Source organism: Triticum dicoccoides, chromosome 6A (genome assembly GCF_002162155.2).
Source record: "Triticum dicoccoides isolate Atlit2015 ecotype Zavitan chromosome 6A, WEW_v2.0, whole genome shotgun sequence".
NCBI lineage: Eukaryota > Viridiplantae > Streptophyta > Magnoliopsida > Poales > Poaceae > Triticum > Triticum dicoccoides.
In genome coordinates, this window is record NC_041390.1 from 75,823,113 (window position 1) to 75,837,343 (window position 14,231).

Genomic DNA, 14,231 nt, shown 5'->3' on the forward strand with positions numbered 1-14,231 from the left:
CTACATTAAACTCATGCTTTTGTATCCTTTTATCATGCCATCTTTTAACTTTTCCTTTAAACAACTTGGCATTTTCGTAGGCTTGGGTTCTCCATTCATCAAGTGAGCTAATATCAAATAACCTCTTCTCATCGGCAAGTTTAAAATTATAATTGAGATCTTTAATAGCCCAATATGCCTTGTGTTATAGTTCGAGAGGTAAGTGACATGCTTTTCCATAAACCATTTTGTACGGAGACATACCCATAGGATTATTATATGCAGTTCTATAGGCCCATAATGCATCATCAAGTTTCTTGGACCAATTCTTTCTAGACCTATTGACAGTCTTTTGCAAAATTAATTTGAGTTCTCTGTTACTCAATTCTACTTGACCACTAGACTGTGGGTGATAAGGAGATGCAATTCTATGATTAACATCATATTTAGCAAGCATTTTACGGAAAGCACCATGAATAAAATGTGAACCACCATCAGTCATTAAATATCTAGGGACTCCAAATCTTGGAAAAATAACTTCTTTAAGCATTTTAATAGAAGTGTTATGATCAGCACTACTAGTTGGAATAGCTTCTACCCACTTAGTAACGTAATCAATAGCAACTAAAATATAAAAGGTCCCATATAGTCAAAGCCCCAAACATCAAATGGTTCAATAACGAGTGAATAGTTCATAGGCATTTCTTGACGTCTACTAATATTACCAATTCTTTGACATTCATCACAAGTTAAGACAAACTTACGGGCATCCTTGAAGAGAGTAGGCCAATAAAAACTAGATTGCAATACCTTATGTGCAGTTCTATCTCCAGCATGGTGTCCTCCATAAGCTTCGGAGTGACACTTACGTAGGATCTGTTCCTGTTCATGCTCAGGTACACAACGTCTAATAACACCATCTACTCCTTTATAAATATGTGGGTCATCCTAAAAGTAATGTCTCAAATCATAGAAGAACTTTTTCTTTTGCTGGTATGTGAAACTAGGTGGTATGAATTTGGTAACAATGTAATTAGCATAATCATCATACCATGGAGCAGTATGAGAAGCATTTATGACATTTAATTGCTCACCAGGAAAGCTATCATCAATAGCTAGTGGGTCATCAAGCACATTTTCTAACCTAGACAAGTTGTCTGCGACGGGGTTCTCAGCTCCCTTTCTATCAACAATATGTAAGTCAAATTCTTGTAGCAAGAGAACCCATCTAATAAGTCTAGGTTTAGCATCTTTCTTTTCCATAAGATATTTAATAGCGGCATGATCAGTGTGAATAGTTACTTTAGAATCAACAATATAAGGTCTGAACTTATCACAAGCAAATACAACTGCTAAGAATTCTTTTTCAGTAGTAGCATAATTTCTTTGAGCATTGTTTAGGGTTTTACTAGTATATTGAATAACATTTAATATCTTATCAACTCTTTGCCCTAGAACAACACCTACAGCATAATCACTAGCATCACACATAATTTCAAAGGGTAAATTCCAATCAGGTGGCTGAACAATAGGTGCAGAGATCAATACTTTCTTAAGTATTTCAAATGCTTCTACACAATCATCATCAAAGACAAATGGTATATCTTTTTGTAATAAATTAGTCAGAGGCCGAGAAATTTTTGAGAAGTCCTTAATGAACCTCCTATAAAATCCAGCGTGACCAAGGAAACTTATTATACCTTTGATGTCCTTGGGGCATGGCATCTTTCCAATAGCATCAACCTTGGCTTTATCAACTTCAATACCTCTTTCAGAAACTTTATGCCCCAAGACAATACCTTCATTAACCATAAAGTGGCACTTTTCCCAATTCAAGACAAGATTAGTTTCTTCACATCTCTGCAAAACTCGATCAAGGTTGCTCAAGCAATCATCAAAAGAAGATCCATAGACGGAGAACTCGTCCATGAAAACCTCACAAATCTTTTCACAAAAGTCAGAGAATATAGCCATCGTGCATCTTTGAAAGTGCATTACATAAACCAAAAGGCATACGTCTATAAGCAAAAGTACCAAAAGGGCAAGTAAAAGTAGTCTTTGATTGATCCTTGGCTGACACAGGTATTTGAGAGAAACCAGAATAACCATCTAGAAAGCAAAAATGTGTATGTTTGGATAATCTTTCTAGCATTTGATCGATAAAAGGTAAGGGGTAATGATCCTTTTTAGTGGCCTTATTTAATTTGCGGAAATCAATTACCATCCTATAACCTGTAATAATTCTTTGAGGAATCAATTCATCTTTATCATTAGGAATGACAGTAATACCTCCCTTCTTAGGGACACATTGGACGGGACTTACCCACTGACTATCAGCAACGGGATAGATTATACCTGCCTCAAGGAGCTTTAGTATTTCCTTTCTTACCACTTCTTTCATTTTAGGATTCAGCCGTCGTTGATGATCACGAACTGGTTTAGCATCTTCTTCCAAATTTATTTTATGTTGACATAGAGTGGGACTAATGCCCTTAAGATCATCAAGAGTATACCCAATAGCAGCACGGTGCTTCTTCAAAGTTTTCAATAATCTCTCTTCCTCATGCTCTGAAAGGTTAGCACTAATAATAACAGGATATATCTTTTTCTCATCAAGATAAGCATATTTAAGAGTATCAGGCAACGGTTTAAGCTCAAACACGGGATCACCCTTGGGTGGAGGAGGATCCCCTAGGATTTCAACAGGCAAACTATGTTTCAGAATAGGTTCAGTTTAAAGAATACTTCATCTATTTCCCTTCTTTCATTCATAAACATATCATTTTCATGGTCTAGCAAATATTGTTCTAAAGGATCACTAGGAGGCATGGCAATAGAAGCAAGACCAATGATTTCATCCTTACTAGGTAATTCTTCTTCACGGTGTTGTCTACTAAATTTACAGAAATTAAATTCATGAGACATATGATCTAAACCGATAGTAACAACATCCTTTTTGCAATCTATCTTAGCATTAACAGTGTTTAAGAAGGGTCTACCAAATATAATGGGACAAAAGCTATCTTGTGGGGAACCAAGAACAACAAAATCAACAGGATATTTAGTTTTCCCACACAAGACTTCAACATCTCTAACAATTCCCATTTGTGAAATAGTATCTCTATTGGCAAGTTTAATTGTGACATCAATATCTTCTATCTCAGCAGGCGCAATATCATGCATAATTTCTTTGTATAAGGCGTAAGGTATTGCACTAGCACTAGCACCCATATCACATAAGCCATGATAACAATGATCTTCTATTTTAACAGAAATAACAGGCATGCCTACTATAGATCTTTTTTTATCTTTTGCACAAGGTTTAGCAATTCTAGCAGTCTCATCATGGAAATGAATAACATGCCCATCAATATTATCAGACAAGAGATCTTTAACAATAGCAATATTAAGTTCAACTTTAACTTGCTCAGGAGTTGTATAAGTTTTAATATTTCTTTTACGAACCACAGTTGAAGCTTTAGCATGATCCTTTATCTTAACAGAGAAAGGTGGTTTCTCAACATAAGAAGTAGGAACGATAGGATCATTATAAGTGCTAGTCTTTTCCTCAACTTTAATAGGTGTGGCTACTTTTACTTCTATGGGAGGATGATATTTAAACCACTTCTCCTTGGGGATATCAACATAAGTAGCAAAAGATTCACAAAAAGAAGCTACTATCTTAGAGTCAAGTCCATATTTAGTGCTAAATTTACGGAAAACATCGGTATCCATAAAAGATTTAACACAATCAAACTTAGGTGTCATACCTGACTCCTAACCTTTGTCGAGGTCCCAATCTTCAGAGTTGCGTTTAATTCTTTCCAATAAATCCCATTTGAATTCAATAGTCTTCGTCATAAAAGAGCCAGCACAAGAAGTATCAAGCATGATGCGATTGTTATCAGAAAGCCGAGCATATAGATTTTGAATAATCATCTCTCTTGAGATCTCATGATTGGGGCATGAATATAACATTGGTTTAAGCCTCCCCCAAGCTTGAGCGATGCTTTCTCCTTCGCGAGGCCAAAAATTATATATATAATTGTGATCATGATGAACAAGATGCATAGGATAAAACTTCTGATGAAATTCCAATTTCAATCGTTTGTAGTTCCATGACCCTGTATCATCACATAGCCTATACCATGTCAATGCATCTTCCTTCAAAGATAAAGGGAAGACCTTCTTCTTAAAAACATCTCCGGGTACACCTGCAAGCTTAAATAGTCCACAAACTTCATCCACATATATTAGGTGCTCATCAGGATGCGTTGTTCTGTCTCCTGCAAAAGGATTAGCTAGCAGTTTTTCTATCATACCCGAAGGAATTTCAAAGCAGACATTTTCATTTTCAGTAGGTTCAGTAGGTGCAGTAGGTTGAGGAGCAACTCTTTGCTCTACTGGTCGGGGTGAATATACCCCAAACAAGCCCCTTAGAGGATTACTTTCTATAGTAACAAGTGACAGTAAATTTCAGCACACTATATAAATTTTCCTTAGCAATTTCCACCTACCAAAGGCGCTTCACTCCCCGGCAACGGCGCCAGAAAAGAGTCTTGATGACCCACAAGTATAGGGGATCTATCATAGTCCTTTCGATAAGTAAGAATGTCGAACCCAACCAGGAGCAGAAGGAAATGATAAGCAGTTTCCAGCAAGGTATTCTCTGCAAATACTGAAATAAGTGGTAACAGATAGTTTTGTGATAGGATAATTTGTAACAAGCAACAAGTAACAAAAGTAAATAAAGTGCAGTAAGGTGGCCCAATCCTTTTTGTAGAAAAGGACAAGCCTGGACAAACTCTTATATAGAGAAAAGCGCTCTCGAGGACACATGGGAATATCGTCAAGCTAGTTTTCATCACGTTCATATGATCCCCGTTCGGTACTTTGATAATTTGGTATGTGGGTGGACCGGTGCTTGGGTACTGCCCTTACTTGGACAAGCATCCCACTTATGATTAACCTCTATTGCAAGCATCTGCAACTACAACAAAAGTATTAAGGTAAACCTAACCATAGCATGAAACATATGGATCCAAATCAGCCCCTTGCGAAGCAACGCATAAACTAGGGTTTAAGCTTCTGTCACTATAGCAACCCATCATCTACTTATTACTTCACAATGCCTTCCTCTAGGCCCAAATAATGGTGAAGTGTTATGTAGTCGACGTTCACATAACACCACTAGAGGAGAGACAACATACATCTTATCAAAATATTGAACGAATACCAAATTCACATGACTACTAATAGCAAGACTTCTCCCATGTCCTCAGGAACAAACGTAACTACTCACAAAGCATATTCATGTTCATAATCATAGGGGTATTAATATGCAGATAGGATATGAACATATGATCTTCCACCAAATAAACCAACTAGCATCAACTACAAGGAGTAATTAACACTACTAGCAACCTACTACTACCAATCCCGGACTTGGAGACAAGAATTGGATACAAGAGATGAACTAGGGTTTTGAGAGGAGCTGGTGCTGGTGAAGATGTTGATGGAGATTGCCCTCTCCCGATGAGAGGAGCATTGGTGATGACGATGGCGATGATTTCCCCCTCCTGGAGGGAAGTTTCCCTGGCAGAACAGCTCCGCCAGAGCCCTAGATTGGTTCCGCCAAGGTTCCGCCTCGTGGCGGCGGACTTTCGTCCGAGGAGATGGCTTATGATTTTTTTCTCATCGAAAGACTTCATATAGCAGAAGATGGACATCGAAGGGCCACCAGGGGCCCACGAGATAGGGGGCGCACCCAGGGGGTAGGGCGCGCCCCCCACCCTCGTGGGCAGGGTGTGGCCCCCTGGTGAACTTCTTGCACTCAATATTTTTTATATATTCTGAAAACGTCTTCCGTGAAGTTTCGGGACTTTTGGAGCTGTGCAGAATAGGTCTCTAATATTTGCTCCTTTCCCAGCCCAGAATCCCAGCTGCCGGCATTCTCCCTCTTTATGTAAACCTTGTAAAATAAGAGAGAATAGGCATAAGTATTGTGACATACTGTGTAATAACAGCCCATAATGCAATAAATATCAATATAAAAGCATGATGCAAAATGGACGTATCATACTCCACTGGCTACTGTTCAACCAGCCCTCTCCACGGGATCCTTTCAACCACCCCTACACGGGCTACTGTTCATACAGCCCTCCACTGTCTACTGTTCATCCAGGCCTCCATGGGGTGGTCCTGTTCATCCAGCCCTCCACGGGGTCCTGTTCATCCAGCCCCAACCGGCTCGATCGATCGGGGTCCTGTTCATCCAGAGGCAACACCACGGGGTCCTATTCATCCACCCCCACCGGGAACTATTCATCCAACCCCCCCCCCCATCAATGCTCACTGTTCATCCAGAGGCAGCATCGATCGGCTTCAGTTAGCAGCAATAGCGAAGGAATCGCTCGATCAGGTTCAGTTAACAGCCATCGATCGATCGCTCGGGTTCAGTAATGCGTAGCCTGCAGTGCAATCGCTCGGGTTCAGTTAGAGCCCAACGCCTCGCACCCACGTGCATGCGTGTATGAGAGAAACGTGCATCGCTCGGCCCCGACCACCCACCGTAACCGGGAACACCCCGATATTTTCCTTGCCCTCGTTTCTACCATGGTTTTTTCCGTCACGGACGGCCCAAAGAATGTCATGTAGCTGTGTGTCCGGCCCGCCCAGGACGAAAAGCCCATTTTCTATCATAGAAGTAGGAGCCCACCACATCTATGATGATACCGGGTTTTGTCACAATTATCGTCATAGAAGTGTCATAAGTATGACAGAAAAAAAAATTGTTCGGCCCAAAATGTCACGGATGTGTCTTTTTTTGTAGTGTTACCGTCAGCGTCAGTCTTTTTCTTGAAGATCCATTTATTCTCTATGGCCTACCGATCACCGGGCAAGTCAACCAAAGTCCACACTTTGTTCTCATACATGGATCCCATCTCAGATTTCATGGCCTCAAGCCATTTTGCAGAATCTGGGCTCATCATCGCTTCCTCATAGTTCGTAGGTTCGTCATGGTCAAGTAACATGACTTCCAGAACATGATTACTGTACCACTCTGGTGCGGATCTTACTCTGGTTGACCTACGAGGTTCGGTAGTAACTTGATCAGAAGTTTCATGATCATCATCATTAGCTTCCTCACTTACTGGTGTAGGAATCAATGGAACTGATTTCAGTGATGAACTATTTTCCAATAAGGGAGAAGGTACAATTACCTCATCAAGTTCTAATTTCCTCCCACTCATTTTTTTCGAGATAAACTCCTTCTCTGGAAAAGATCCATTCTTAGCAACGAATATCTTGCCTTCGGATCTGTGATAGAAGGTGTACACAACAGTCTCCTTTGGGTATCCTATGAAGACACATTTCTTCGATTTGGGTTCGAGATTATCAGGTTAAAGCTTTTTCACATAATCATCGCAGCCCCAAACTTTAAGAAACGACAACTTGGGTTTCTTGCCAAACCATAGTTCATAAGGTGTCGTCTCAACGGATTTAGATGGTGCCCTATTTAACGTGAATGCAGACGTCTCTAAAGCATAACCCCAAAATGATAGCGGTAAATTAGTGACAGACATCATAGATTGCACCGCTAATAAAGTGTGGTTACGACGTTCGGACACACCATTACGTTGTGGTGTTCCAGGTGGCGTGAGTTGCGAAACTATTCCGCATTGTTTCAAATGAAGTCCAAACTCATAACTCAAATACTCACCTCCACGATCAGATCGTAGAAACTTGATTTTCTTATTACAATGATTTTTCACTTCACTCTGAAATTCTTTGAACTTTTCAAATGTTTCAGACTTATGTTTCATTAAGTAGATATACCCATATCTGCTCAAATCATCTGTGAAGGTGAGAAAATAATGATATCCGCCGCGAGCTTCAATGTTCATTGGACCACATACATCAGTATGTATGATTTCCAGTAACTCTGTTGCTCGCTCCATTGTTCCGAAGAACGGAGTTTTAGTCATCTTGCCCATGAGGCATGGTTCGCAAGTACCAAGTGATTCATAATCAAGTGACCCCAGAAGTCCATCAGAATGGACTTTCTTCATGCACTTTACACCAATATGACCTAAATGGCAGTGCCAGAAATAAGTTGCACAATCATTATCAACTTTGCATCTTTTGGCTTCAATACTATGAACATGCGTATCACTACTATCAAGATTTAGTAAAAATAGAACACTCATCAAGGATGCATGACCATAAAATATATTACTCATATAAATAGAACAACCAGTATTTTCTGATTTAAATGAATAGCCGTCTCGCGTCAAACAAGATCCAGATATAATGTTCATGCTCAACGCTGGCACCAAATAACAATTATTTAGGTCTAAAACTAATCCCTAAGGTAGATGTAGAAGTAGCGTGCTGACGGCGATCAGATCGACTTTGGGACCATTTCCCATGCACATCGTCACCTTGTCCTTAGCCAATCTTCGCTTAATCCATAGCCCCTGTTTCGAGTTGCAAATGTTAGCAACTGAACCAGTATCAAATACCCAGGCACTACTTCGAGCATTAGTAAGGTACACATCAATAACATGTATATCAAATATACCTTTCACTTTGCCATCCTTCTTCTCCGCCAAATACTTGGGGCAGTTCTGTTTCCAGTGACCAGTCCCTTTGCAGTAGAAGCACTCAGTCTCAGGCTTAGGTCCAGACTTGGGTTTCTTCACTTGAGCAGCAACTGGCTTGCTATTCTTCTTGAAGTTCCCTTTCTTCCCTTTACCCTTTTTCTTGAAACTGGTGGTCTTGTTGACCATCAACACTTGATGCTCCTTCTTGATTTCTACCTCCACGGCTTTTAGCATTGCGAAGAGCTCAGGAATCGTCTTATCCATCCCCTGCATATTATAGTTCATCGTGAAGCTCTTGTAGGTTGGTAGCCGTGCTTGAAGAACTCTGTCAATGACACTATCATCAGGAAGATTAACTCCCAGCTGAGTCAAGTGGTTGTGGTACCCAGACATTCTGAGTATATGTTCACTGACAGAACTATTCTCCTCCATCTTGCAGCTGTAGAACTTATTGGAGACTTCATATCTCTCAATCCGGGCATTTGCTTGAAATATTAACTTCAACTCCTGGAACATCTCATATGCTCCATGACGTTCAAAACGTCGTTGAAGTCCCGGTTCTAAGCCGTAGAGCATGGCACACTGAACTATCGAGTAGTCATCAGCTTTGCTCTGCCAGGTGTTCACAACATCTGGCTTGCTCCTGCAGCGGGTTTGTCACCTAGCGGTGCTTCCAGGACGTAATTCTTCTGTGCAGCAATGAGGATAATCCTCAAGTTACGAACCCAGTCCATGTAGTTGCTACCATCATCTTTCAACTTAGCTTTCTCTAGAACGCATTAAAATTCAACGGAACAACAGCACGGGCCATCTATCTACAACAACATAGGCATGCAAACTACTATCAGGTACTAAGTTCATGATAAATTAAAGTTCAATTAATCAAATTACTTAAGAACTCCCACTTAGATAGACATCTCTCTAATCATCTAAATGATCACGTGGTCCATATCAACTAAACCATGTCTGATCATCACATAGGATGGAGTAGTTTTCAATGGTGAACATCACTATGTTGATCATATCTACTATATGATTCACGCTCGACCTTTCGGTCTCAGTGTTCCGAGGCCATATCTGCATATGCTAGGCTTGTCAAGTTTAACCCGAGTATTCTACGTGTGCAAAACTGGCTTGCACCCGTTGTATGTGAACGTAGAGCTTATCACACCCGATCATCACGTGGTGTCTCGGCACGACGGACTGTAGCAACGGTGCATACTCAGGGAGAACACTTATACCTTGAAATTTAGTGAGAGGTCATCTTATAATGCTACCGCCGAACTAAGCAAAATAAGATGCATAAAGGATAAACATCACATGCAATCAGTATAAGTGATATGATATGGCCATCATCATCTTGTGCCTTTGATCTCCATCTCCAAAGCACCGTTATGATCACCATCGTCACCGGCTTGACACCTTGATCTTCATCGAAGCATCATTGTTGTCTCGCCAACTATTGCTTCTACAACTATCGCTACCGCTTAGTGATAAAGTAAAGCAATTACATGGTGATTGCATTTCATACAATAAAGCGACAACCATATGGCTCCTACTAGTTGCCGATAATTGTGTTACAAAACATGATCATCACATACAATAAAATTTAGCATCATGTCTTGACCATATCACATCACAACATGCCCTGCAAAAACAAGTTAGACGTCCTCTACTTTGTTGTTGCAAGTTTTACGTGGCTGCTACGGGCTGAGCAAGAACCGTTCTTACCTACACATGAAAAACCACAACGCGGTATAGTGATTGCTTTTTGATCTTCAGAAAGAACATTGTTCATTGAATCCGATTCAACTAAAGTTGGAGAAACTGACACCCACCAGCCACATGTGTGTGAAGCACGTTGGTGGAACCAGTCTCGCGTAAGCATACGCGTAATGTCAGTCTGGGCCGCTTCATCCAACAATACCGCCGAATCAAGAATCAACTAGTGACGGCAAGCAATATGTATATACCCACGCCCACAACTCCTTTGTGTTCTACTCGTGCATATAACATCTACGCATAGACCTGGCTCAGATGCCACTATTGGGGAACGCAGTAATTTCAAAAAAATCCTATGCACATGCAAGATCATGGTGATGCATAGCAACGAGAGGGGAGAGTGTTGTCCACGTACCCTCGTAGACCGTAAGAGGAAGCGTTATGACAACGCGGTTGATTTAGTCATACTTCTTCACGATCGACTGATCCTAATACCGAAAGTATGGCACCTCCGCCATCCGCACACGTTCGGCTCGGTGACGTCCCATGAACTCACGATCCAGCAGAGTGTCGAGGGAGAGCTTCGTCAGCACGACGGCGTGATGACGGTGATGATGATGCTACCGGAACAGGGCTTCGCCTAAGCACCGCTACGATCTGACCGAGGTGGATTATGGTGGAGGGGGGCACCGCACACGGCTAAGAGATCAATGATCAACTTGTGTGTCTATGGGGTGCCCCCCTCCCCATATAAAAAGGAGTGGAGGAGGGGGAGGGCCGGCCCTCTACTATGGCGCGCCCTAGGGAGTCCTACTCCCACCGGGAGTAGGATTCCCCCCTTCCATGTAGTAGGAGTAGGAGAGAAGGAAAGGGAAGAGAGAAGAGAAGGAAGGAGGGGGCACCGCCCCTCACCCCTAGTCCAATTCGGACTAGGCCTTGGGGGGCACGCGGCCTACCCTAGGCAGCTCCTCCCTCTCTCCCCTAAAGCCCATTAGGGCCCATATACTCCCCGGGGGGGTCCGGTAACCCCTGGTACTCCGGTTAATGCCCGAACTCAACCGGAACCATTCCGATGTCCAAACATAGTCATCCAATATATCTATCTTTATGTCTCGACCATTTCGAGACTCCTCTTCATGTACGTGATCATATCCGGGACTCCGAACAACCTTCGGTACATCAAAACATATAAACTCGTAATACCGATCGTCACTGAACGTTAAGCGTGCGGACCCTATGGGTTCGAGAACTATGTAGACATGACCGAGACACGTCTCTGGTCAATAACCAATAGCGGAACCTGGATGTTCATATTGGCTCCCACATATTCTACGAAGATCTTTATCGGTCAAACTGCATAACGATATACGTTGTTCCCTTTGTCATCGGTATGTTACTTGCACGTGATTCGATCGTCGGTATCTCAATACCTAGTTCAATCTCGTTACTGGCAAGTCTCTTTACTCATTCCGTAATACATCATCCCGCAACTAACTCATTAGCTACATTGCTTGCAAGGCTTATAGTGATGTACATTACCGAGAGGGCCCAGAGATATCTCTCCGGCAATCGGAGTGACAAATCCTAATCTCGATCTATGCCAACTCAACAAACACCATTGGAGACACCTGTAGAGCACCTTTATAATCAACCAGTTACGTTGTGACGTTTGGTAGCACACAAAGTGTTCCTCCGGTATTCGGGAGTTGCATGATCTCATAGTCATAGGAACATGTATAAGTTGTGGAGAAAGCAATAGCAACAAACTAAACGGTCATCGTGTTAAGCTAACGGATGGGTCAAGTCAATCACATCATTCTCTAATGATGTGATCCCGTTAATCAAATGACAACTCATGTATATGGTTAGGAAACATAACCATCATTGATTCAACGAGCTAGTTAAGTAGAGGCATACTAGTGGCATTCTGTTTGTCTATGTATTCACACATGTACTAAGTTTCCGGTTAATACAATTCTAGCATGAATAATAAACATTTATCATGATATAAGGAAATATAAATAACAACTTTATTATTGCCTCTAGGGCATATTTCCTTCACTTCCCTTACTTGGACAAGCATCCCACTTATGATTAACCCCTCTTGCAAGCATCCGTAACTATAAAAGAAGTATTAAGGTAAACCTAGAGGCAACTACAAAAGAAGTATTAAGGCACCACCAACAGAAAAGCAAAGGCATTGATTACCATGCTAGTGTCATGGGTCATCTTGAATGAGCGCAACGCAAAAGTGTTTAGGCAAAAGAGCGCACCTCCATAACTTTTGCTCAACATCATTGTCGACAAGGCAAACCCGGGTCTTTTTTATTGCAAGAATATTTGTCATGCCTTAACATGGGTGCGTGTTGTAACAAACTATTTCTCCTCTTTATTTAATACTAGCAAAAGAGCCTGTGCGTTGCAACGCGAGAGAAAACATAACACATGCTCTTAACCCAACAATCATCACTCAAGACCACAAATAGGACCATCTTTTTTATTTTTGCGAGGCATCATATTTGTGTTGCCGCTTATTCTCCTTCTCACCCTCGCCGGCGATGGCCTTGGTGTTCACACAAAATAAAATAAAAACGTGTTTGAATATGGTTAATCCTAAGGCGTCTCTCTCTCCCTCTCTCTCTCTCTCTCTCGCTCGCTTTCTCTCACTCCCGTGATGAGAAATATGTTGTTTTCCCCTGTGACATTTTTCAGAGGTATGCATGTGTAGTTATCGATGTTTTCTTTTCCCTATATGGTTATAGTCGGGTGTTTATATGCAATCCGGATTGCCGCCGGTATGAAAGAAAAATGGATCTTGCGCTATAAATTATAAGTTTGCTTCCAAAACAATATTTTAAAAATATTTAACAGATAAAATTCACAACATATTTAGATTCCACACATTTTTGTAAAAAAAATTCATATATAATATGTTCAAACCGAAGTTACGGTTTAAAAGATACAGATAATTTAGAAAATCATTTATTTGACTTAAATATATTCCAAAATAATATTTAAAATACCTAATAGGTAAAAATAATCTCATATTCATATTCTACATATTTTTCTAATCAAATTTTATATATAACATGTTCAAATCGGAGTTACGGTTTAAAAGATATGGATGATTTAAAAAAGCATTTGTTTAACTTAGATATGATCCGCGGATCAATTACCTAAAACATTAGGGGGGTTTCGAAAACTGTAAAATAACTATTCGGGTATGACTTAAATCCGGACTGCGGGTTGATTTCATCAAAACACAAGGACTTTTCTGAAAAATGCCATGACGGACGACCGAAACCCAATTTGCTTTATTATTAGGTAAAGATATGAGGCAAATTTTTTGCCTCTATTTCGTAAAAATTTACTATGAGTAACATCACACATATCAATACAATACGAGTCTATAACCTAATGAATAAAGTTTTGTATAACACCACACATAGTCTATGAATATGTGTATATTACTCTCCACTGTGGCTAGTTGAAGCGGCCATTCTACTGGCCCACATCCCACATCTGAACTCGTGTGACCTAGGTTTTATATTTAGGAACGGAGGGGTGTGTGCTATCATAAATTTGCTTTGGCACATGGAAGCGTGTGCTCCTGTCACCGGAAAAAATATTTCGAAGTGTGAAAAAAAAATTAAACAAAAAATTGACACATACATCTCAACATTATATGTGTGCACGTCAAGTTTCGAAAAAAAACCGATATTTTTAAGGCTTGTGTAAAAAGACAAAAATAATGTCTTGTGAAAAGCACTTTCTAACATCGGATTTTGTTTTTTTTTCATACACAACACATAACTTGTCGGTTTTTTCACGAGACTTTGTGAGCATGTATAATATCGAGATGTACACGCCAAATTTTTGTTTGTAAATTTTTGACATTTCAAAATACATTAAAACACACTTTAA